The sequence below is a fragment of the Rosa chinensis genome, chromosome 4 (assembly GCF_002994745.2).
Source record: "Rosa chinensis cultivar Old Blush chromosome 4, RchiOBHm-V2, whole genome shotgun sequence".
In the NCBI taxonomy this organism is placed as follows: Eukaryota; Viridiplantae; Streptophyta; class Magnoliopsida; order Rosales; family Rosaceae; genus Rosa; species Rosa chinensis.
Window position 1 is genome coordinate 55,193,718 of NC_037091.1, and position 23,231 is coordinate 55,216,948.

At 38.9% G+C, this 23,231-nt stretch overlaps 2 long non-coding RNA genes across 2 annotated transcripts; both read right to left on the bottom strand.

Annotated features, from left to right (window-relative positions):
* Nucleotides 1-14,757: 14,757 nt before the first annotated feature.
* Nucleotides 14,758-15,714, bottom strand: LOC112196089. Its single transcript, XR_002934927.2, has 3 exons — nt 15,532-15,714; nt 15,304-15,348; nt 14,758-14,937 (listed from the first exon to the last, which is right to left on the bottom strand). It is a non-coding gene; the product is annotated as an uncharacterized LOC112196089 (long non-coding RNA).
* Nucleotides 15,715-16,314: 600 nt separating this feature from the next.
* On the bottom strand, nt 16,315-18,282 carry LOC112200229. Its single transcript, XR_002936214.2, has 3 exons — nt 17,762-18,282; nt 17,007-17,275; nt 16,315-16,749 (listed from the first exon to the last, which is right to left on the bottom strand). It is a non-coding gene; the product is annotated as an uncharacterized LOC112200229 (long non-coding RNA).
* Between the last annotated feature and the right edge of the window lie 4,949 nt (nt 18,283-23,231).

Consider the following 23,231-nt stretch of genomic DNA (forward strand, 5'->3'; position numbering starts at 1 on the left):
ATAGGTTTAGTATTCGGGGATGTCCAAGTCTCTAAGACCGCAGACAGATTGAACCCTGCAAACAAAGTCGCAGGCTGCATGGATTCTCCCATTCTCGAGGTTTGGATAAGTGGAATATCCATCTTCGCCGACGCTGGCCCTTCAACAATACCTGTCAGAGCTGAACCTACCACCTTCACCTGGGTAGTTTGCTATTCTCTTCCATCAGTACTAGGACTATGCTGCTTTGATGGACGTCCCGCCATCGCTTCAGCTTGCAATTGTGCAAGTATCTCCTCTTTTTCCTTCGTCAGCAGAGCATCACACCCTTCTTCACCATGCTCAAAAAGTCCACAGCCGCGACAGAACCCTCTGATCTTCCTATAGATAAAAGACAGCTCCGGAGTCACAATTGGGGAAAACTCAAAAAGCTTCCATACCCTGACTCGCCGTCGGACATCAAAGACCACCCTAATCCTCTGATCTTCTTCCTTCCGATGCAAGGCCGTTTGATCAAACCGGATTACTCTCCCCAGAGTCGAACCCACAAGATTCAAAGCCGCTTTATTTCGAAGTCACACCGGAAGTCCCTTGACATCGATCCAAGTTTCCACAAGATTCAATGGAACATCAGCCACCGAACCAATTCCATCATAGCTGCCAAGCACCAACATGGTGTTTTTGTAGAACCAAGGTTCGCCATGCAGGATCTTATTACGTTCAGCCTCCCTATCAAATTGAAAGACATATCGATCTCCCATGTCTTGAACTGTCAGTCCAGATTTGATACGCCAAACCGTGGAGATGGTACCCTTAAAACATGGAAATTTGTTCTTGGGACCAAGAAGTCGGCCCACTAGATACCACCGGTCTGCCTGCAGTGCTGCCAATCCCGCCGATCCCAAAGAAACTCGTGTGGAATCCGCCAGAGGAAGGCTAGCCGAGATGTGCACTTCCCTGTGAGCCATAGCGCTGGGAAAAGTGATTAAATTTTGCTCGAAGAAAACGACAAGGAAACCCTAGCATATTCTTAGTTTCTTGATTGAATTCAAAAGAAAAATATATATATAATAAGACACTATTCTTCCTTGATCTTGTCTAATACATATTGTCTCATTCTCTTTCTCATTCTCCTCATTCTTCTTCTTCTTTCTCTCATCTCCTATCAATATTGTCTCGTCTTTCTTATCACCTAGGCCTCATCATATGGCCCTTGGGCCCTAAGCCCGGCCAGCTCGGCCCTTTCATTAGGGCGGGCCGGCCCGACCCTTTTTTATTTAGGGTAGGGTATGAGTCACACAAATAAAGCCCGGCCCTACCCTACGGCCTGGCCCGATTGAGCCTGTAAGGGCTAGACCCTGCCCGACCCTTAAAGCCCGGCCCTAAAATTTATATTTTATTTTTGTTATTTTCTATTACATGTGTTATATGTATAAAACTATGGAAGTGTAGAAAATTATTTCAATCTGCCATATTAGGAAATGATTCTTTTAAATTGAGCCATATTTTGAGAAGAAAAAAATAATTTTTTTTAAAGAATTAACCGTTAATTCGGCAAAAACGCCGCCGTTTTAATATAATCTTATGGGTATTTTAATATTTACCAATAATTACTGTTAACTAATTAACTGTAATAATTACAAAGCTATTATTTCAAATTGGACAATATATTCATGTAATACCAATTTTGAAATAAATCAAGTAATCAACATAACTAAAAATAATCAATTGGTCGAGTTGAAACCTTTTTACCAATGTAATGTTAACTTCTTAATGAGCAAAATGGGGGACGAAATGGAATTTTTTAAAATGAACCGCTGGATGTTATTTGCATATGAATATATGTTAATGGTAGAAATTTCAACAATTTCCGCATTCGCTTGGACCTTGATCTACCCGGTCAACTCAATACCCTAAATAGAAAATAAAACAAATATGCTCTTAACCGGTCCTTGGCAATTCACTTTTTTCGATCTTTCAGCTCCCAAACTCTCATGGGTAGGGGGTCTACTTATGGATGTCAAAATTCCGCAACGTTTGTCCGCGCATGGTGCCGCTCCCCTTAGGGAAGTTTGCTTGTGCAAAGCGTTGACCGCTCCGTTAGGTGCCTTATTCACTGCGGATCGGCCTAATTTCTTTACACAATACCTATCACTATTGTATAAACATATAAGAATTTTCCGATTGATCGATTTTCATTTCAAAATTTTTGGATCGCACATAATCCTTATATGTCTTGTAATGTAGTATAACTAGTTTATTAGGCTTGTTACCCTCCATGAGCAAAATGGGGGACGAAATGGATTTTTTTTAAATGAACTGCTGGATGTTGTTTGCATATGAATATATGTTAGTGGTAGAAATTTCAACAATTTCCGCATTCGGTTGGACCTTGATCTACCCGGTCAACTCAATACCCTAAATAGAACATAAAACAAATATGCTCTTAACCGGTCCTTGGCAATTCACTTTTTTTGATCTTTCAGCTCACACACTCTCATGGGTAAGGGGTCTACTTATGGATGTCAAAATTTCACAACGTTTGTCCGCACATGGTGCCGCTCCCCTTAGGGAAGTTTGCTTGTGCAAAGCGTTGACCGCTCCGTTAGGTGCCTTATTCACGGCGGATCGGCCTAATTTCTTTACACAATACCTATCACTATTGTATAAACATATAAGAATTTTCCGATTGATCGATTTTCATTTCAAAATTTTTGGATCGCACATAATCCTTATATGTCTTGTAATGTAGTACGACTAGTTTATTAGGCTTGTTACCCTCCATAAGCAAAATGGGGGACGAAATGGAATTTTTTTAAATGAACCGCTGGATGTTGTTTGCATATGAATATATGTTAGTGGTAGAAATTTCAACAATTTCCGCATTCGGTTGGACCTCGATCTACCCGGTCAACTCAATACCCTAAATAGAACATAAAACAAATATGCTCTTAACCGGTCCTTGGCAATTCACTTTTTTCGATCTTTCAGCTCCCACACTCTCATGGGTAGGGGGTCTACTTACGGATGTCAAAATTCCGCAACGTTTGTCCGCGCATGGTGCCTCTCCCCTTAGGGAAGTTTGCTTGTGCAAAGCGTTGACCGCTACGTTGGGCGCCTTATTCATGGCAGATCGGCCTAATTTTTTTACACAATACCTAATTACTTGTCAATGTTGTATAAACATATGAGAATTTCAGATTGGTCGATTTCCATTTCAGAATTTTTGGATCACATATAATCCTTATATGACTTAATGTAGTATAACTCGTTTATTAGGCTTGTTATCCTCCATGAGCAAAATAGGGGATGAAATGGAATTTTTTAAAATGCACCGTTGGATGTCTTCCGTATATGAATATATGGTAGTGGTAAAAATTTCAGTGACTTCCACTTTCGGTTGGGTCTCTATCGACCCGGTCAACTCCATACCCTAAATAAAACCTAACACAAATATGCTCATAACCGAGAATTTGCAATTTTTTTTTTTTTGATCTATCAGCTCCCACACTCTCATGGGGAGGGGGTCTATCACCTGCTGTCAAAATACGGGGATGTTTGTCCGCAAAAGGTGCCGCTCCCCTTACGGAAGTTTGCTTATACAAAGTGTTGACCGCTCCGTTTGGTGCCTTATTTAATGCAGATCGGCATAATTTTTTTACACAATACTTACTACTGTTGTATATGCATATGAGCATTGTCATGTTATAAGTTACAAGTGTGTGTGTGTGTGTGTGTGTATTAAATATGTTCAATAAAAAACAATGAGTCTTATTACCAATATATAACATTAAGCCATATTTTGAGAAGAAAAAAATAATGTTTTTTTTTTTGTTAAACAAAATAAGGCCCTTTTTTGGCCCATTTCGGCCCTATTTGAGGGCCGGCCCGACCCGGCCCTAAATTTTGTTGACTTTGACTAGGCCCGGCCCGGCCCGACCCTAAGCCCTAAAATTTAGGGTAGGGCCGGGCCGATGACCCCTATTATCACCATTACTTTTCTTATCACCACCATTGAGGTCAATATTATTATTTTATGTGTCTGTGTGTATACTGAAATTGTTGACCTCATCACTCTCTTACATGAACCATTTCTCTCTTATCAGTGGATTGATGATTTGTTATCGTGTAAATATAATTTTTGTTTATGTACCTACATATGAGGTATATATAGTGTGTGGTTAAACTTTTACCTTTATTTTAGACATATATGGTGAAAAACTTACCTCTTTATGAGGTCAAAATAATTATATCTCTATATGAGGTTAAATATTCTAATTTGCATATCATTTTTTATGTTGATTTCGTTTTCTATAATTATCTGTACCTTGTAGTTAGGTTGATTTAATGTTCATCACTTTCTACCTTTTGGTTAGGTTTAAACTAGAATACCTTTTTTTCTCTTTGCGAGGTGAAAATATATGCCTCTGCATGAGGTAAAACACTCATGCTTGCATACTTTTTGGTTAAATTGATTTCAAATTCTTTAATTATACCTCGCAGTTAGGTTGACTTGATGTTTTAAGTTTTATATTGTTTAGTTATGTCCATTTTATATTTATTCATAATCTTTGGAATGATTATGTATAATTAATAATTTAAATTTTAATATTTGAAAAATTAAAAATAATAATAATGAAAATTTTGCAAAATCAGGTAATTTAAATTTGTTTCCTTTCTTGACCTGAAGGGGCAAATTGGACAGAACAAATAGTTAGTGGACTGCAATTAACAAAGAAAAAGTGATCGGACTGCATCTACTATTGAACTACGAAATTGGACCTTGACCGGACTTTTCAACCACCTAGAGTCTCTTTTTGGATGTAAATGAAGTTGACATTCATATGTATTTATATGTAATTTCAATAAATTGACTCTTCCACAAAAGATATATTTTTCCTAATATCCCCCATATATCCCCATTATTTTCGATATCTTCCTTTTTCAAAGTTCCGATAAATATGTAGATACAGATATTTTAGTCCTTGGGTTGGCAATTCATGCCTCCCTTCAGCACACCAATATATTGTAACCTAATCACTAAAATTTGGTAACAGATAACCTTTGTCAGAAATCAGAATTAGCAACGTACTCAATCCTAAAATATACAATTTAATATATATTGGGGTGAAATTGACACTTTTCTCCTTACAAACCACATTATGCTCTATGCACATGTCTATTAACTATGTAAAATCACTTATAGAATGGAAATGAGGTGTGGTTTGTAAAAAAGGGGATGCCAATTTCAATCGCATATGTATCAGCCGCAATTACAGTATTTACCTCCGTATATTCATATTAGAATTCATCAAGTGATTTATGTTGTTCTCATTGACAAGTGACTCTTCGTAATATTCAACCCTTGCTTCCTGATTCACACACGATTTACGTGTGTTTCTAGCCCTAATTATCTTGAAATTAGCGAATACTCAAGCATTATTTCATAGTATTAGTTTGTTTTCTTCATTTGTAGGAAATTATGGTCAAGAGAGGAAAAATACGAAAGAAGTAGCGAATTTGAGCAAAAAGTCAACTCTGACTAAAGGACGAAAAGTCAACTAGTTGACCATCGGGTCAACCAAGTCAACTTGGCCCAATAGCAAGAAGTTCGAGGCCCAAGACCAAAGAAGCACACAAGCGAAGACCCAAGCCTATTTGTATTACATCTTTGTATTCAAATTTCAAATTCAAAATTGATGTAATGACAATAATAATTAGTGGACAACACACCTCACACACATCACACATGTGGATGGAGATATTTATTTGTGTTCAAACTAGGCACATACTCACTTACACTTTTACCCTCCGGTTTTTTTTTTTGTTTTTGAAAATGGGCTGATGCGGCTACCCTCAAGCCTTGATTAATGAAATTGCAGAATACATGGGGGGGACGTAAAGCCTGAACCCCAGATTACAATAAGCATCAAGAGAACCTCCTGAAATAATACCAAGAGTCTCTACAAAGTCTATGTATTCTAACAAGCACCAATTAGCAAAGAGTGCACCAATAGCTACTCTATTTGCTTTGACATAGCGGTGACATACCGGAAAGATAACTCTATAACGAAGAAGCATCATTATAAATAACACAGCTTTCCCACTATGTTGCCGCACTGAAATAAATCTGGCGACACTCAATTTCATCCTGCCACTAGGAGGTTGCATCCACTTGATCAAGCAAATAGCTCACCGCCTCGCTAGGCCAGACAAGGCACACAGAGTGTGCATACCGGGACCAAGCCCACGTCGCCCACTTTTCCAAAATATTTTCTAATCTTCTAATTCTGTACATTTTTATTAGGTTGTTTTAGTCATTTCATTTTACCCATTTTCTACTTGTTTTTGAGCACTTGGATCTAGGGTACAAACTCAATCTTGACCCTTGAACCCAAGGGGGTATTTAAGCACCTTTGCACACACATTTCACAAGCTTAAGACCCATTTTTCTACACCCTAGGCCTTTTGGCCGAATTTGGGGACTTCTCTCCCTTCTCACCTCTTCTTCTCTTCTTCATCCCCATTCTTCACATGTAAGCTTGCACAAGGAGGAGACACACACATTTCCGGTATCTAGGCCACCATCTCTATACCATGGCTTCATAAGGGTAGCAAGAGAAACCATGAAGTTATGGCAATAGCTAGTGACAAGCTTTGCCTTGACTTTCATGGATTTCTCCTCTCTTTCCCTCTTCTTTCGCTCTCTTATTTCTTGCTTATGGTGTTGTTTGATGTGTATTGATATATACTTGTGTGTGACCTCTCATGGTTTTAGGGTTTTGAAACCCAAGTTTAGCTTTGTATGGTTTTGTTGAGGAATTAATAAAATTGATGTTTATTCATATGATTTGTGTACTCTTGCTTTAATTTCTTCACTCTAGATGTATGGTTTAGGTTTATCCTTCCTTAATCTATGTATGGTGTGTTGGAATTGGAATATTAAATTGGGGAATTTATATTTCAATTTAGATTATGGCATGAGTATGGTGGAATTTGCCCATTGCATATCCCTATTTCCATTTGGATTTCTTAGATTATCGTTCTCAAATCACCCAATTTTGAGTATTATTACCCTTGATTGTCGGAATAGTATTTGGAATTGTTGGGTAGGGTAATTGTTATCACAAGTACTCTTTTCGACCTTATTATTTGTGGTGATGGTTGCTAGAGTGTGTTACAATCGATTGTCGAAACCTAAAGCATTTAGTTTTGAGCACTTATGGCCCTAGCATGGCATAAGGTTTGAGACTAGTATAGGGTAGCCAAAAACTAAGTATTCTTTCATCTTCTTGTTTTTGCTTAGTGTTTGACTGCTATTTTATGACAATCAATTTAGCTTTCTTTTCGACCTCTTAATGCTAAATGGAAATCCGACAAAATATTTGAAGCATCATTTGAATTAGTCATCATCATTCCATATGATTTTAGATTTGTGTGGGGAACCTTGAATTCCATGGTGACCCTTGATGCGATGCATCCCATCCTTCTATCTTTTTTTTTTTTTTTTTTTATGTCGTAGTTAGTTAGTTTATTTATCATTTATGAAAATCCAAAAAATACATTGTGACTTTCCCACTACCATTCAATTGTAAATCCATGTGGGCGTGAGCATTACAAGCACTTTTGTGTGTTTCACGGCCCTATCTAGGCCTTGCTTGGTGCAAGGCCGTCTATGTGACTTTGTGTGATGCAAAATCATGCTTGAATGAGGCTTGGTGCCTTGTTTAGTTTTTTTTTTTCCTATTTTTATTCGTTTGTGTAAGTGATTTCGGTGACGTAGAACTATAGGATTCTTAGCTAGCTCGTAATCCCCGAGGTATGATAAACCGGGAAGTAAATACTTCCCATCTTTGATGACCGTGTTGATTGTTACGTGATAGGCGAATGAAAAACGCTCAAATCGCTTCCATAGAACGTTTATTTAAGTCTTCTACTGCAAGGTCCTGACAGTAACTTTCTACCACCTACAATTAAGCATCCGTATATCGTAAGACACAATTCAATAGCAAGTACTCCGATAGATCACCTGTTGAACTTACTTATGTATGAACTATCCGGTGTAATTAGTAGGAGATGGATTTAATGAATCGATCCGGTAATTCGATAACGATCCAAATCCAATAATTTGTTATCATAATAAATCATATTTGAATTTCAACTAATCCGGTCTGTTACCATCCACATTTATATTTTACATAATTAAATTATATTTTATATAAAATATGATTGATTAATTAATTTAATACTAACATTTCTCCACACATGCTCTGCATGTGCAAGTTATTGTTTTTTTCAAAAAATAAAAAAGAAAAGAGTGTTTTAGAGAAACGGGAATTGAGAGAAAATCGCTGTGTATTCGCATTGATAATAGGGGCCTCTTTATATAGAGGATTACAATGCATAGAATCTGAATCATACAAGGAAAGGTAATCATACATTGAATAGGAATCTCTAGGTTCTTCTAATTAAACCATATTACCACTAGGTTAAGTAACCTAGAGTTTGGGCTAGACACATATTCTGGATTTACTTGAACACTCCCCCTTGTGTCGCCCAAACGTGGTGCTCCACTCGTTGCCTCATTAAAAACCTTGCCGAGTAACAAAAACCCTGTGGGACAAAAATAACCTCGGTCGAAGGGGAAAAAGAGCACAACACACCCTTCACGTTTCGAGACCATACATGTAGACATCTTCCCCTGATGTCTGCATCTCCCCTTGATGACTACGGTCGTGGGAGTTCGGCTAACTTCCGCAAACGATACTACCAACATGTTTTTCGAAAGTGGAATTTAGACAATGACTTAGTGAGCAAGCCTGCCACACTATCCTCAGATTGAACCTAGTTCACTTTGATCTTGAGGAGAGTCTGTTGTTGCAGATTATCCTTGGTGTTGTCGTTTTTGATGTAGCCTTACTTCATTTGTTCAAAACAAGCATCATTATCCTATACGCTCGTAGGCTCATCAGTGGTAGACTTCAAACCACAATTGTTCGAATATGTGTAACTATGGATCCAATCCATATACATTCACAAACCATTTCGTGAAGAGTAATAATCTCTGCATTGTTCAAAGATATAGCGACTAGGGTCTATTCTGTAGACCTCCAAGATATCGTGGTCTTACCCATGGTGAGCACTTAACCAATTTGGGAATGACCTTTGTGTGGGTCAGAGAGATACCCAATAGGCCAATATCAGCAAAACCTTCCAAAACACATGTCATTTTGGGATGGGGATAGAGGATGCGGGCCAATGTTGGTGGTGTTCCTAGTGTGTGATGGGTCCGAATCCATCATTTCTCTGTAGGGATAGAACAAATCCATATTGATTGTACATCTCAATGACGTCGCATTGGCACACAGCTATACCTAGCTAACAAGTTCACAACATATGAGATGTCCGGTCTTGTGCATTGGGGTAAGTACAATAATGTGCCTATTGTACTTAAGTAAGGCACTTCTGCCTCTAGCACATCTTCATCATCATCCTTCGAATGAAGAGGATCTTTTTTCAGGATCAAGACTACGGACGATCATGGGGGTGCTTGAAGGCTTGACCTTGTCAAAATGCCTAAGCATCTATCAACATGATGCTCAAGTTCCAAACTAAGACATAATCGTGCGCTCCCAAAATTATTCATCTCAAAATCGGATTTCAAGTGTTCAATGGTTTCCCTTAACTTTTTAAGGGCTTCCATTGAAGATCATGTCCAACATGAACAGCGATGGAATCCGAAACTTGTTATAGAAACGCGCGGGCATATCCCTTCCCAATCAAGTAGTCACTTTAGTGAGCATTTCAACCTTATTGTAAACGCGCTTCGTGGTCTAGAGCCACTTGACTTGGGTAAATGAAGTTCTCTATGAATCTTCATGTATATTCCGTATCTAGATCCCCTTAGAGATACGTAGTGACCACATTTGTAAGCTGCATGTTCAGTTATTCGAAAACTACCAAATTGACAGGGTAGTGGAGTGCAATGACATCCATTACGAGAGAATATGTCTCATCGTAGTCGTTTCTAGGGTGTTTTGTGAGAAGCCTTGCGCCATAAGGCGAGATTACCATTTCTTTTTCTCATCACGCTTTCTAACGAAGACTCATTAGTCAATAGGTTTTATGTTAGGAGGTGTTGGCATCACTGGCTAAAAAACCTTCATCTTCGTTAGAGAATCCAACTTAACCTGGATAGCATCTTTCCATTTAGGCCAAATTTCTCTACATTGGCATTCATTCATCAACGGAGCGTGGTTCGATATCATCAGACTCAACAAACTCATGTGCAACGAAATGCGTGATTACATCATCAATTATGATGGAGTTTCTATCCCACGTCTCATGTACACTAGTGTAATTTTCATAGAGCTCTATATTCTTAGGAATAGGTTCTGACGTTGAGGCGTCCCCCAACGATAACCATAATCCAGAAGATTCTCATGAGATGGATTTTGAGTCTTGATGATCATAGGATTGGAATGTGCTAAAATATCCTTCCAACCCACGGGCCTCCCACGCATCCTAGCTGGGGCCATGACCTATAACGCCAGAGTGCCACTCTCTTTGGCGTTGGCGCCATGCCTACCTCCGTGTAGGGTGGCGCTACATCCTTTCATAGGGACGTCCTTCCTTGCAGGCATATTTGCAGCAGATATGTGATCTCGTCACTTTAACAGGGATCGAGATGAGACATAGTGGGGACAGACCACGACAATTCCTGTTGTTCCTGTTGAACATTCATGTTCTTGTCTCCCCTAATGACGGGAAGATTGTCTCATCAAAGTGATAACGCACAAATCTAGCGGTAAGGAGATCGCCTTGCAAGGGCATTAAGTGGCGGATGATTGTTGGAATCTCAAATCCGACGTAGTTGCCCATTCGTCTGTAAGGACTCATAGAGTGTTGTGGTGGCGCAATTGGCACATAAATGGCTCACTCAAATGTGCATAAGTACGATACTTGTACCCAGTCACTAGCTGTAACGCAGAGGTAGATTGAGTGGCGTAGGATCGTAGACGAATTAGCATAGCTGCGTGCGATATTGCACCACCCCAAGCGGATATAAGGAGATTAATGCGCATTACTAATGTCCGGACTACCATTGTAGTTGTTTCCACGAGACCAATTGGGTGTGTTCATGGAAAAATGATGTCCAACATCAGTCCCATTGCAATAACCATCGAAAGTCTTCGATGTAGACTCTCTAGCATCGTCAAGTCCAATTGACGGAATAGGATGATCCGGGGAATGAGCCCGTTGTCATATGATATTTTCTAGGTGTGTAGCATAAGCAGCATTTACAGATAGACAATGGCACAACACGTGACCAGCGTGTTTGCGTGTTAACCAACATCATGAGATATTTAAACGTCCGCAAGTTGGTTGAATTAGTCCACCGAACCCCCATAGATTATATGTAAGAACAGAATGAGTATTTTCATATCCTTTGCATAGGACGGTCTCAGTCCTAACTTCCCTAAGGAAAAGGCTTTGTAAATTGAGCGATAGGCCTTAGAAGCAACCAATGAGGATTGTGGTTGGGCCTGAGCGTCAGAAACGCTATTTGAAGCAAAATTGGTGATTGCAGCATCACTTGGGGGGCCATCACCATGATGGATGCAATCCATGGCGTCATGGATAGGGATTGTTCCAGTCCTAGGCTGGTGGTGGATGGTGGCGGTGCCAGAGGCGGCGGCGGCGGTCACACTTAGTCCAGGAATCAACTTTTGATTCATGCTTCATTTCACTCAAAATAATAGATGTCCGTGTGAAGTCTTTAGTAGACGAATCATCATGACTAGGATGACCTATCCTGTCGTGACAAAGCCATTATGTGTCTAAATCCAAGAGATCTTCTCTCATAACTTTATTGGATTCAATAGCTCGAATAGTGACATAGAGTCCACTAGAGAGACACATAAACTTCTCTAAGATACGCCTTTGTTCGCAATCATTAGAGGTATTGCAAAGGAACTCATCTCCATTCTCTACATGTGTTTATGCATGGAATCCGTTGGCTATTCATAGGTGATTTGCCCTAGGAGCGTAGAGAGTTTTTGTTACAGTAATCAAGGTGCCATTTGGCAAGGGGAACTTGGACTATTCCATGTCCTTGAATTAACACTTATGGCCTAGCCATCATAGTCACAAAGTAATGTGCTTAGAATCAAAATGGAGTCATCAGGAAAAGAACTCGAAATTTTATTCATAAGCCAACGGAGTACATCACTGTCTCTTAACCATTAGGAGAATCTAATTCAAATGCTAGCTAATGCAAAACAAAGGTAGTTGTTTGACTTCTTTCGGAAACTCCAAAATAAATATGACCAGGTGAGTAGAGAGATATCGGTGGAGCAAAGCTCGCTTAAGTACCACTTATCTCAAAACCTTCCTAGACATCATACTCATTTTGGATGAGCCTATGTGAAGAAAAACTAAACCAATGACATTTACTACAAAGTATATGGCAATTGCCTATTACATCTCTTGGAAAAATAAAGACTTAAACAGAATTGACGATCTATTGATCCCAGCCAGATTTGTAGTCTTCAACCCATCACTCTAGATCATCTTCTTGATCTTCTTGTTCCATATAGTGAGCTTCTCTTGCTTCACAATATGCTTTGTAGGCGGTAACAATTTCTTCACGAGCTCTACAAATGTGTGCCCAATGACCAGATACTCCACATCGAGAACATACATCTCTTTGCTCAGGCTCCATTGATTGAGGCGCTTTGAAAGCGTCATTTAGATGGCTCCTAGTGTTGGTGGCGCCACCAACATGGCCAAAGGCGTTGCCTCCCTCTCTCTTTCCACATTGACCTCTTCGGTTCCGTGTTCGCCTATTTTGGCGGTTACCTTCCCAAGTAGAGCGATTATATGGACCATTAGAGTTTCGCTCTTGGAGCCCTTTCTTAAGGGCGTGACTATAATTGGATTCCGGAATATGCTATGTTTCCACGGATCTCGAATTATAGTTCTTCACAAGAATGTTGTCATGCTTTTTAGTGACATTCATAGCTCCAATAAGCTCATGAAACCTTGTGATCCGTCCTGCAGTAACATCAATTCTATAGTTCTTAGCAACCATCAATGCAGAGACGGGGAAGGTAGAGAGAGTCTTCTCAATCAACATCGCATCTGTGATCTCTTTACCACAGAATTCCATTAAGGATTTAATGCGAAGTACTTCCGAGTTGTAGTCAAGAATTGACTTGAAATTACAGAAGCGGAGGCTATGCCATCTCATTTCTAGGTCAGGAACCAGGGAGTCACGGACGTTGCCAAATTTTTCTTTGAGTGAGACCCACAGCCTTCTGGGGTCTTCTTCATTCATACACTCGTACTGGAGCGAATCATCCATATGACGAGTCATTAGGATGATGACTTTCGCCTTAGTTGCCTCTAAGGCTACTCTATTTGCTTCCAAAGCTTGAGGTTGCTCAACAGTTAGCGCGTCCTGGCTAGGCTCGAGAATCGTACCCAAGATTCCATCGGCCTTGAGATGCTGGCGGACATCACGAACCCATCTGTGATATCCAGAGCTAGTTGTTCCCAATGGAGCAAAGTCCAATTTGTTTAGGTTACTCTTCCTGAAAGAGAACAAGAAAAAGGGTTAGTTTCGGAGTGGAAAAAGCTACCACAAAAACATATAAAATTTCTGAGCGTAATCGCTTCTAAGAAAATCTGATTCCAAGAGGGGTTTTGGATTAGATCGAAACAACGATGTATGTGGTCGATCGTTTTCTGCTCAACAAACTCTAAGTTTGGAAGACTCTACAAGCTCAAACCTTGGAGTGAGCACGAACCCCCACAGTTCAGTTTTTGGTCTCCGTCTCCCCTATGAAGAAGAAAGGGGGGTAGAAGAAGGGAGGTTGCAAGTCCCCGAGAAAAAGAAGAAAAACTCAAAAACGGGAACTTTTAGTAAAACATACCTCTTAGGATTGCAATGCGTATTTGATCCTTGTTGTAGGATTACAGATGACCTTTAGTCCTAGGCGAACAGACTTGTAGGATTGCAGACGAACTTCAGTCCTAGTGCAGGCGAACCGATTTGTAGGATTGCAGTGTGGTTCAGGATCCTTGTTATATGATTGTAGACTGCTATCAATCACTACAAAAAAAAATTGCAATAGCCACGGCGCCTTGCCGTAGCGAAAAGCTATTTTGCCGTAGCAAAAAAGCATTTGCGACGGCTCTGCGACGGCAAAGCTTCCGTCGCCGTTGGTGGCGTCGCCAATATCTTTTGCCACGGCATTTTGCCGTAGCAGACCACTTTTGCGACGGCAAAGAGTTTTGCGACACTTACTCTGCGACGGTTTTATGCTACCCCTAATGCCGTCGCCATTACAAAATATACTACGGCAAATTGCCGTCGCAGCATAATTAATATTAAGATAATTATATTACTTCCCGCCAAAATTTGTTTCCTACTAAATTTTTTTCCCGCCAAATTGTTTCCCGCCAATTTTTTTTTGCTGCCAAACTAATTTGCTTCCCGCCAATTTTTCAATAGGAAATTTTACTACGGTCTCGTTGCCGTAGCTTCGGTGTGGTGTTATATAGAAAAATATTCTTGGCTACCGCAATTCACTGATGTTAGTAGCTAACCAATATTTTTTTTTTAACAAAACCTGTATTTTTGCAATATCCAAAAATGGGATAAAAATATCATGAATACACAACACATATATTGTTCATTAGCTCATCTATTTCATTGCAATGTAATTAAATTGTTGCAGTGTCAGTATAGGTAATTAGAAGAAGTACAAATTAATTTATATATGCCCAAAATCAAGTTCCTAATGAAGACAACTAAGAGTAACACTTAACAAAAATATGCAATAACATATTGAAACTCAGCCCATTGCTCTATCACTGCTTGAATCTGGATTCCTTTCTTCTCCTACAGACTCTCTCCGAATTTCATGCATGGTCACTAGTTGCATCTGGAACCTAAGACATCAAAAAAAAAAATTAAATATATCATGTATGGCTTTGCATATCACCCTTTTTCAATGTCACACCGTAACCCAATTTCAATAATGAACATCGCAGGTTACACCATTCTTTATAATCATATTACAAAGAGAATGGCAGTATGAGAGGAAATTTCAAACCAAGTGTCATCAAAGCTAGTGTTTCTTTTACAAGTTGATACTAGTATGTATATTCATCATTGATAAATTAATAAAGGTATATATATGTGAACAACAACAACGGGCAAACAGATGCTAACAAATATTGGCAATAATGTATCACTTGAAACAATTGTAGGACTGAGGACACAGACATCCAACACATGAAAAAGATAAGGGTTACCTGCAATTCCCCAAAAAACAAAATTCATGCAAGCTAGCTGAGTTCCTGTAGAAAAGAAAAAGAAACAAGCAAACTTTCCATCATTGCCAATTTTTTTATAACATCATTCAAGCATTAGGCATATAACTAATCTAATTAAAATTGAAATAACAAATAGAGGAAGATCCATAATGCTTTAATGAATGCACTAGTACACACTAAGAAGAACAAGTGAATAAGAATATTTACCTGTTCCCCCACCTAGCACGCAGCTCTAGAATTGCAATGATTGACTTATGGCATGGCAACAGAGATAATGAGAGATCCTGCAAGTATGAAGGGGCGTCTTCTTCCCATTTTCAAAGAGCAGTTGTCACTCCAAATACCACCGCAGGGTTGAACCTTAAAAAAACAATAAATTAAACAAATTAAGATAGAAGAGGTACAAGTACAATTGATAAATATCAATATCAGCATCAAAATAAACCCAAGTCCAAATAAACCCAAGTCCATATTATAACTAATGACATACTTCAAGGTGGTGTTTGTTACGTGGGACTATTATCACCCACATTATTTTCTATAATAGTCTAGGACTCTTCTAACCTGGGATATGTTATGTTAATATCTGACCCATGTTTGGTACTGCTTAGGACTAAAGAGCAGAATAGTCAAAATAGTCTTATCCCATGTTTGTTTGTGTATTGGACTAAAAGTTGGTAATTTGCAGACATGAACAATTTTATGAGTTTGTGAGAAGAAAAGAAATTGGAATGAGAAAGCTGAAGACAAATCCAGAAATTGTATCCCTTACGTGACCAGTTACAGTGACATGGTCAGTTACGTGACCAGTTACTTGGTCAGTGACATGGTCAGTTACTTGACCAGTGACATGGTCAGTTACTTGACCAGTGACATGGTCAGTTACTTGACCAGTTACAGTTACTTGGTCAGTGACATGGTCAGTGACATGGTCAGTTACTTGGTCAGTGACATGGTCAGTTACTTGGTCAGTTACATGACCAGTTACATGACCAGTTACAGGTACTTGACCCAGAATTGATCAACATCCAAAATCAATGAAAACAAACAACCAAATAAGAAGATAAAAACACAGACGTTGTTGAAAGAAAGAAAAAACCCAGAATTGATCAACATTCAATTGAGTCCTCTAATCTCATTTAATTGAGTCCTCATGTGTGCCAAACGTGGGATGAGTCTTATTTTCTTACATAAGTTACTCCAATCCAGTCCAATCCCATGTAACAAACATAGCCCAAAAGTATAAACAGAAAAGCTAGTAAAAACAGAAACAAAATGAAGAAATTATACCATGAAATTAGATTGCTAGCAAGGTAAATATGCAGTTCCCCAACTTTAGATAACAGAATTCTCGTACAAGTCAAGCTTTAGATAACCACCGTCTTTTCCTTGTTTTCTTCCACACCAGAATTGTTTACCACTACCCTGTTCAGGAACCCCCAAAAAAAAAAAAGGAAAGAAGAAATGCTTAATCACCACACAGAAAACAGAAAAAGTACAATTATAATAGAATCAACCACTAAACCTGAACCAAAGTATTACAATTAAGGAGTTACAATAGCCCATGGACAACGTATTAAAAAAAGAGATTATACAGACATTAGCCCATCGACACGAAAAAGAAAAAAAATGTGCAATTTGGGAAACCAAATTAGTTAAATGGAGAAGAACAGAGGGGTTACCTGGAACCATAATTGCTCAAATACCTGCAAATTTCAAAGAAAACCACAGGAAAAAATCAATTAGGTAGGAAACTCCATGGTATCTGGGTTTTTCATGTGAATCTAAATTCTTCAGTTACATAATCTCTGAAATGCCGCTTAGTGTCTTCTTTGGCAACGTGGTTCTTGACAGCTTTGAGAAGGTGGCGGTATGCCTTAGCAACTTGCAAAGCTTCAGCATTCATTTCCAACAACTCTCTAGCTTATACAACCTCTTCTATTTCTCCACCCTGCATCATCAATTGAGGGGTTTCTCATCATGAATGGGCATACTCATAAGTCAATTTTGAAAACTCCACGGTAACAACAGATAAACGAAAACCAATTCATAAAACACAGACTCTAATTTTGAGAAAGGCGAATACGAAAGTTAAAAATCAACAAAAACATTACTCAAATCTACAGGAGGAGAAAAACAACAGAAGAAGCAGAACCATTAGCAAAATTACACAACCAACAGATGCATACAGATGCTATAAGACATTAAGAGCTTAATTCGAAAAGAAGGGTTATGGGTGCCAATGAAACAAGATTGAAACTTGACTAGAGTCTAGAATCCAACAGTTCAAGCACAATGAATCATAAAAAGGGTTGAATTTCACAAAAACTCACAGAAATTAAATTAAAGCATGAAACTTTCTATGTTATCTAATTGAAAACTGCGAATTGCAAATCAAACGTATCAATTAAAGTTTGAAAGGGTTGAAATTTCATACCAACGAAGAGCGATTTAGGGCTAGATGTGAGAGAGGCTGAGAGAGAAGGCTTTGGGGGTTTTCTTTTGGTTCGGAAAGATCTGGTTTCAGTCTTCAGAGCAGCCGCGCGCGCAGAGAGAAAGAGAGAGCAAGAGCTACTGAGCGATGAAGAAGCTGAAGCCGCCGGTTCCGATCTGGTTCTGAGCCGCTGAGACAAAGTGATATGTATAAGAGAGAGAGAGAGAACGACAACAACTGAGCCGCTGAGCGAGAGAGAGAGAGGACTGAGCGGAGAGACTGAACACGGAGGACCAGCGACGGGAAGTTCCGATCCGATCTGCTTCAGTGAGATCGAGAACAGAGAGAAAGAGAAAGAGGGATGCGGTAGAGAACAGGGATTGAGAGAAATAGGCTAGGGTTTTTTTATGAGAAAATAGATTTAATAAGAGAATTGGGCTCGTAGTTGTTCTCTAGTTGCGACGGCATTTTAGACGCAGTCGCCAAGCATTGGAAGTTTGCGACTGCAAACGTTCGCCGAAGATAAATATTAAAGTTTGGCTACCCCATTGCCACGGCGTAGCAACTCAGTCGCAAGTTTTACGACGGCGTAATTTTGCCGAAGCAAAAAGTCAATTTTTTGCGACGGCAAAAGGGTGCCGACGCGAAACGGGGTAGCCGTTGCAATTATTTTTTGTAGTGAATCCTAGTTGCTGAAACTGGCAGATAAGAGGAGCGCGGGGCTGCTGCTAGCAGGCTGCACGTTGGGCAAGCGCTGTGGGCGTACGTGGCAGGTGTGGTGTGCTGCTTGCGGCGTATGCTGCGCGCTAGCTTGTGAAGTTGGGTTGCAGAGATATGCTATCGATCCTAAGCTAGGATTGCAACAGGTTTGCAATCCTAGTCTGGGCAGATGGTGAAGTAGGTGCTCGGTGGATGCGGTGCTTCAAGGGCAAGTGACTGAACTTGTGCGTAGGCTAGTAGTGGCAGAGGCTTGCAGCAGCGCCCATGGGCGCGCAGGAGAGGTGCACGGCGAATGGGAGCGAACTGGAAAAAGGATTTTTGGGCATTTGGCTTCTTGAAACTAGGGTTAGGGCTCGTGCTGATAACGTGTTTTAGAGAAACGAGAATTGAGAGAAAATCGCTGTGTATTCTCATTGAAAATAGGGGTCTCTTTATATAGAGGATTACAATGCATAGAATCTGTATCATACAAGGAAAGGTAATCATACATTGAATAGGAATCTCTGGATTCTTCTAATTAAACTCTATTACCACTAGGTTAAGTAAACTAGAGTTTGGGCCAGACACATATTCTGGATTTACTTGAACAAAGAGTTGGTTATTGTAGAGAAAAGAAAATGGGAGAGAGAAATATGGGTTGTGGGTATTTTTTTAATTTTTTTTAATAAAAATATATTTTGTAAATGTCTTAATTATCCTTGCGATTTAATTAATTCTCAAAGTTTATTAATCTTCTAGGGTCAATCATGTCAAAATTTTAGATTTTGGCTAACAAAGTCTTTTCACTTAATAATAGTATAGATTTATATTTATAAGAATTATAATTGTACACCGTATAAAGAATTGGTTTGGGGATTAAACATTAAACTGACCAGATATGGCTTTTCTTTTTCTTATTCTGACTCTCATACGAGATGTTTGGTTGTTGGCGTTCAATATATTGGTTGAGCTACGGCAGTGAACATACAGCTAAGAAGGTGAGAATATACTCCCTTCTCCCTTCTGGTTGGCTCGAGGTTAATAGTGGCGAAGGACTTCCTCGACGTGTTTCCTTGATTCTAGGCTTATATCTAATTCTCGCTGCTGGGCGGGCATTGGTGTTTCCAAAGTCGATTTGGCGCGTTCTCCTCTTGGTAACGGGTTGGAGGTGAGAGGATCCGGGGATCTAGAATGGTCAAGATCGGGTCGGATCTTGTGTTTTGGATTTGGTGTGGTTTGTTGGCATCAAAGAATGGTTCTCCGATCACTTCCGAACGAAGTTAGTAATTGGTTTCTCCTCTGATGACGTCGATGAATTTCCTGGTGAAATCGGAGTGGGTGTTGGTGATGAATGTTGCTCAGGAAAATCACCCTACACCTACCTTCTGCTCCTAGTATTGCTTAAATTTTTTAGGTCACAAAAAAACTAATTGCTCTGTTGACTTATTTATTTTACTTCGAAGCTCAATATTTTTTTTATTAAATAAAGGAGCGAAATTCAAAAGGTGGGCGTACTAGAGCGTGCTAGGTGCTTATTTTGTTTAGAATATTTTTTTTGTGGACTTTATAAAACGACTCTCTCTGACGACCCCTAGATGTGTGTTATTTTTGTACTAGTTGCTGAAATTTAATATTGGGATGACCTTTTTCGATTAAAAAAAAAAAAAGGTTTGGACTATTGATTACGTGCATTTTTATGTACGTAATCGCTACTTAAAGACTGAAAATAAGTTAATCCTTAAGTCAATTATTATGTAATTAATCAATTTTTATTTATTTTGTAGTAAATAAGTGGAGTTGCGGAAACAAGATAGAATGACGCAAAAATGGTGAAGATAGAAGTTTTCTACAAATGGACGAAATTGTCAATGCCTTAATTAAGTATTGGTTAATTAACCAATTAACTAAGCAATCATGCTTTGGTTAATTACCCAAGTAATTAAACGTGCAGCACATGAAGAAAATTTGGGTCAATTAGCTACCCATTGCATAATTGTACACTTGACACGTGGCAAACTTTTCATTCACTAGCCAAACCAATCACCACGTGATCCTCTTTTCTCTTACAAGGACCAGACCATTTTCTCTTTCTTTTTGAACCAATTACCCGCAGACACATGTCCCTCTCTCCTCCTCCTTTCTCTCACGACCAGCCACACGGAATGAAGACCCATTCTTCCTCTTTCATATATATAGACCAGACCCTAATTATCCATTCGACAACCCTACAGAAGCAACAGGAGCCGCACCACACCAAAAACAGAGGCAGCCCTTTTGGGCTGCTCTCTCTCTCTCCTCTCCTCCTCCTCCATTTTTCATAATAGTTTTAGTTTTCTTTTGGATATTCATAGAATTTCTCACACAAGCTTCAAGGATTCATCAAAAGCTACAAGATTCAAGCTTTAGGTATTTGTGGGAGTTGTAATTCAAGGGAAGTCATATTAGCTCCCTAGCTAATTGTGGCTACCTTTGTGTTCTCCTACACTTCTATAATCTTTTCTCTTTGAATTTTGTATCTTTGATGTTCATAGTTATGTGTTGTGAGTAATTTCTTTGTTGGGGGCTAGGGTTGTGTGCCCTAGTCCAAATCTTGTGTAAAAGATGCTTATTTTAATGTAATGATGCAATTTTCATATGATGGATGCTTATATCTATTTTTGTTGGGTTAAAATGCATGTCTAGGAACCTAGTCAACTCTAGGGTGTGTATTTTGAGCATGTCTAGGATGGAGTTAGAGGCTTGACCCCCTCTAATTCCTAAGCTAGAAACCTTCAATTTCGTATTCGAGGGGTTATAAGCATGGTGATTTACACCCGTTGCGTGATTGCGCGGGCAGGTCGCTTAGTAGTCTAATTCCTCGATCTCTATGCCTCTTGATGTGAATTAATGACCCTTGAACCGGCTCTAATTCATGCCAAGTGAGTCCCTACGGCCCTTGAACCGGAGTAGGAATACCATGAAAGGGAATTTCGATCCTTGAGCCTTGAACCGCCTTGGATACGACTACTGCCAAAATAGGAAATATGCATCTATATTAGATTAGCTTCCGACACATAGAATTTGGGTGAAGCAACCTCCCTAGCACCCAACATTTTCATTTTTATTGTTTACATTTCATTTTTATTTTTATTGCTTTACATTTCATTATTATTTGTTAAGTTAAAATCAACCCCCAAACATTAAACTCTTCCACTCATTTGTGCATATCCACCACTAGGCTCTTAGTTTTGATTAGGCTTTGGTGAAAACTAAAGCCGAGCATTGCTAAGGCTTGGTGCCTTAGATTAACATTTTTATTTATTTTCGTTTTCTTTTCTTTGTTTGCTAAGTATCTTTATTTCCGATTACCCAAGGATTGTGGGTTAGCCACTAATCCCCGTGGTACGATAAACTTTGGGCATAATATTTCCCTATCTTGACAATGATACGTATGCTTGCGTAAATGCGTATCCAAGTCAACTATTGGAGATTTTAATTAATCTTACTAATGTAATGTTGTTGCAGAGTTGTTATTTGTCACGCCCCGAATTGTGAATAAATAAATTCAAAACCGAAACGTGAAAACATTACAATCACAAAAAAACACATAGAGAAATTTTCATTTTAAACTAAACCATAAAGCATCCGAGCTCACCGACAGCAATACGGACTCGCTCTTTAGAGTTACATATTACAAAGAGTTTACAAATCAAACTGAGTTACAATTCAATAAGTAAACACGCTCACCAACTCTCTACACAGCGGAAGACTAAAACCAATACATTTCTACGTCCAAGCTACAGAAAGTACGCCTCAGCTTCGACGACGATTAATCGATATTCTTACCTGCACAATAAACCCTACACCATGGAATAGTGCACCGGGTTGAAACGACAAACCCGGTAAGCTTTTTAAGCTCGTATGAGTAAATTCAAATAAAATGACTCATGTCACGCATGCTTATAATTTCTCAACTCGTGAGATAATTAAAGCAACAGCATTTAACTCCACAAACACAACCAAACATCCAATCACACTAGATAAAAATTAGTAAACCCTGCATAGAAATTTAGTTCAGGAGATCACCAAATTCACACAATTAAATCATAGCAACTCCTGCATATAACTTAGTTCAGGAGATTATATTTAAAACAAACAATTCAAAATGCAGTAATCCCTGCATATAACTTAGTTCAGGAGATTACATTAAAACAAACAATTCAAAATACAGTAATCCCTGCATATAACTTAGTTAAGAAGATTACATTAAAACAAATAATAAAAATCATAGTAATCCTTGCATAAAATTTAGTTCAGGAGATTATCAAGAAAACAAACAATTCAATAATAGAAATAAATAGAAATATTTACTAAAAACATCCATTAATAACGCCAATCACCACACAGGTCAACAACTCACACAAGAGTCGATGATCACCCATCAACAACAAAGTCGATGATCACCCAACAACTTCAAATAAATCATCTCACAACAACCCACATCATTTACACAAAATCATTATGCAAATCACCACACAAGTCATCACATAATATTGTTTCCTCATCTCCAACAGCCTCAAACAATAATGAAATCATTTTCCAAATATTGTTTCTCAACTCAAACCATCACCAAAACCATACCTATTTCTTTCAAAACTCAAAGCCAACAAAACCATCTTTTATTTCCAAAACCATATATATTCCTCAACATCACATTGCACAACAATAGTAAGCTACACACTCAATTCCACCAAGATACACACACACACACACACACACACACACACACACACAC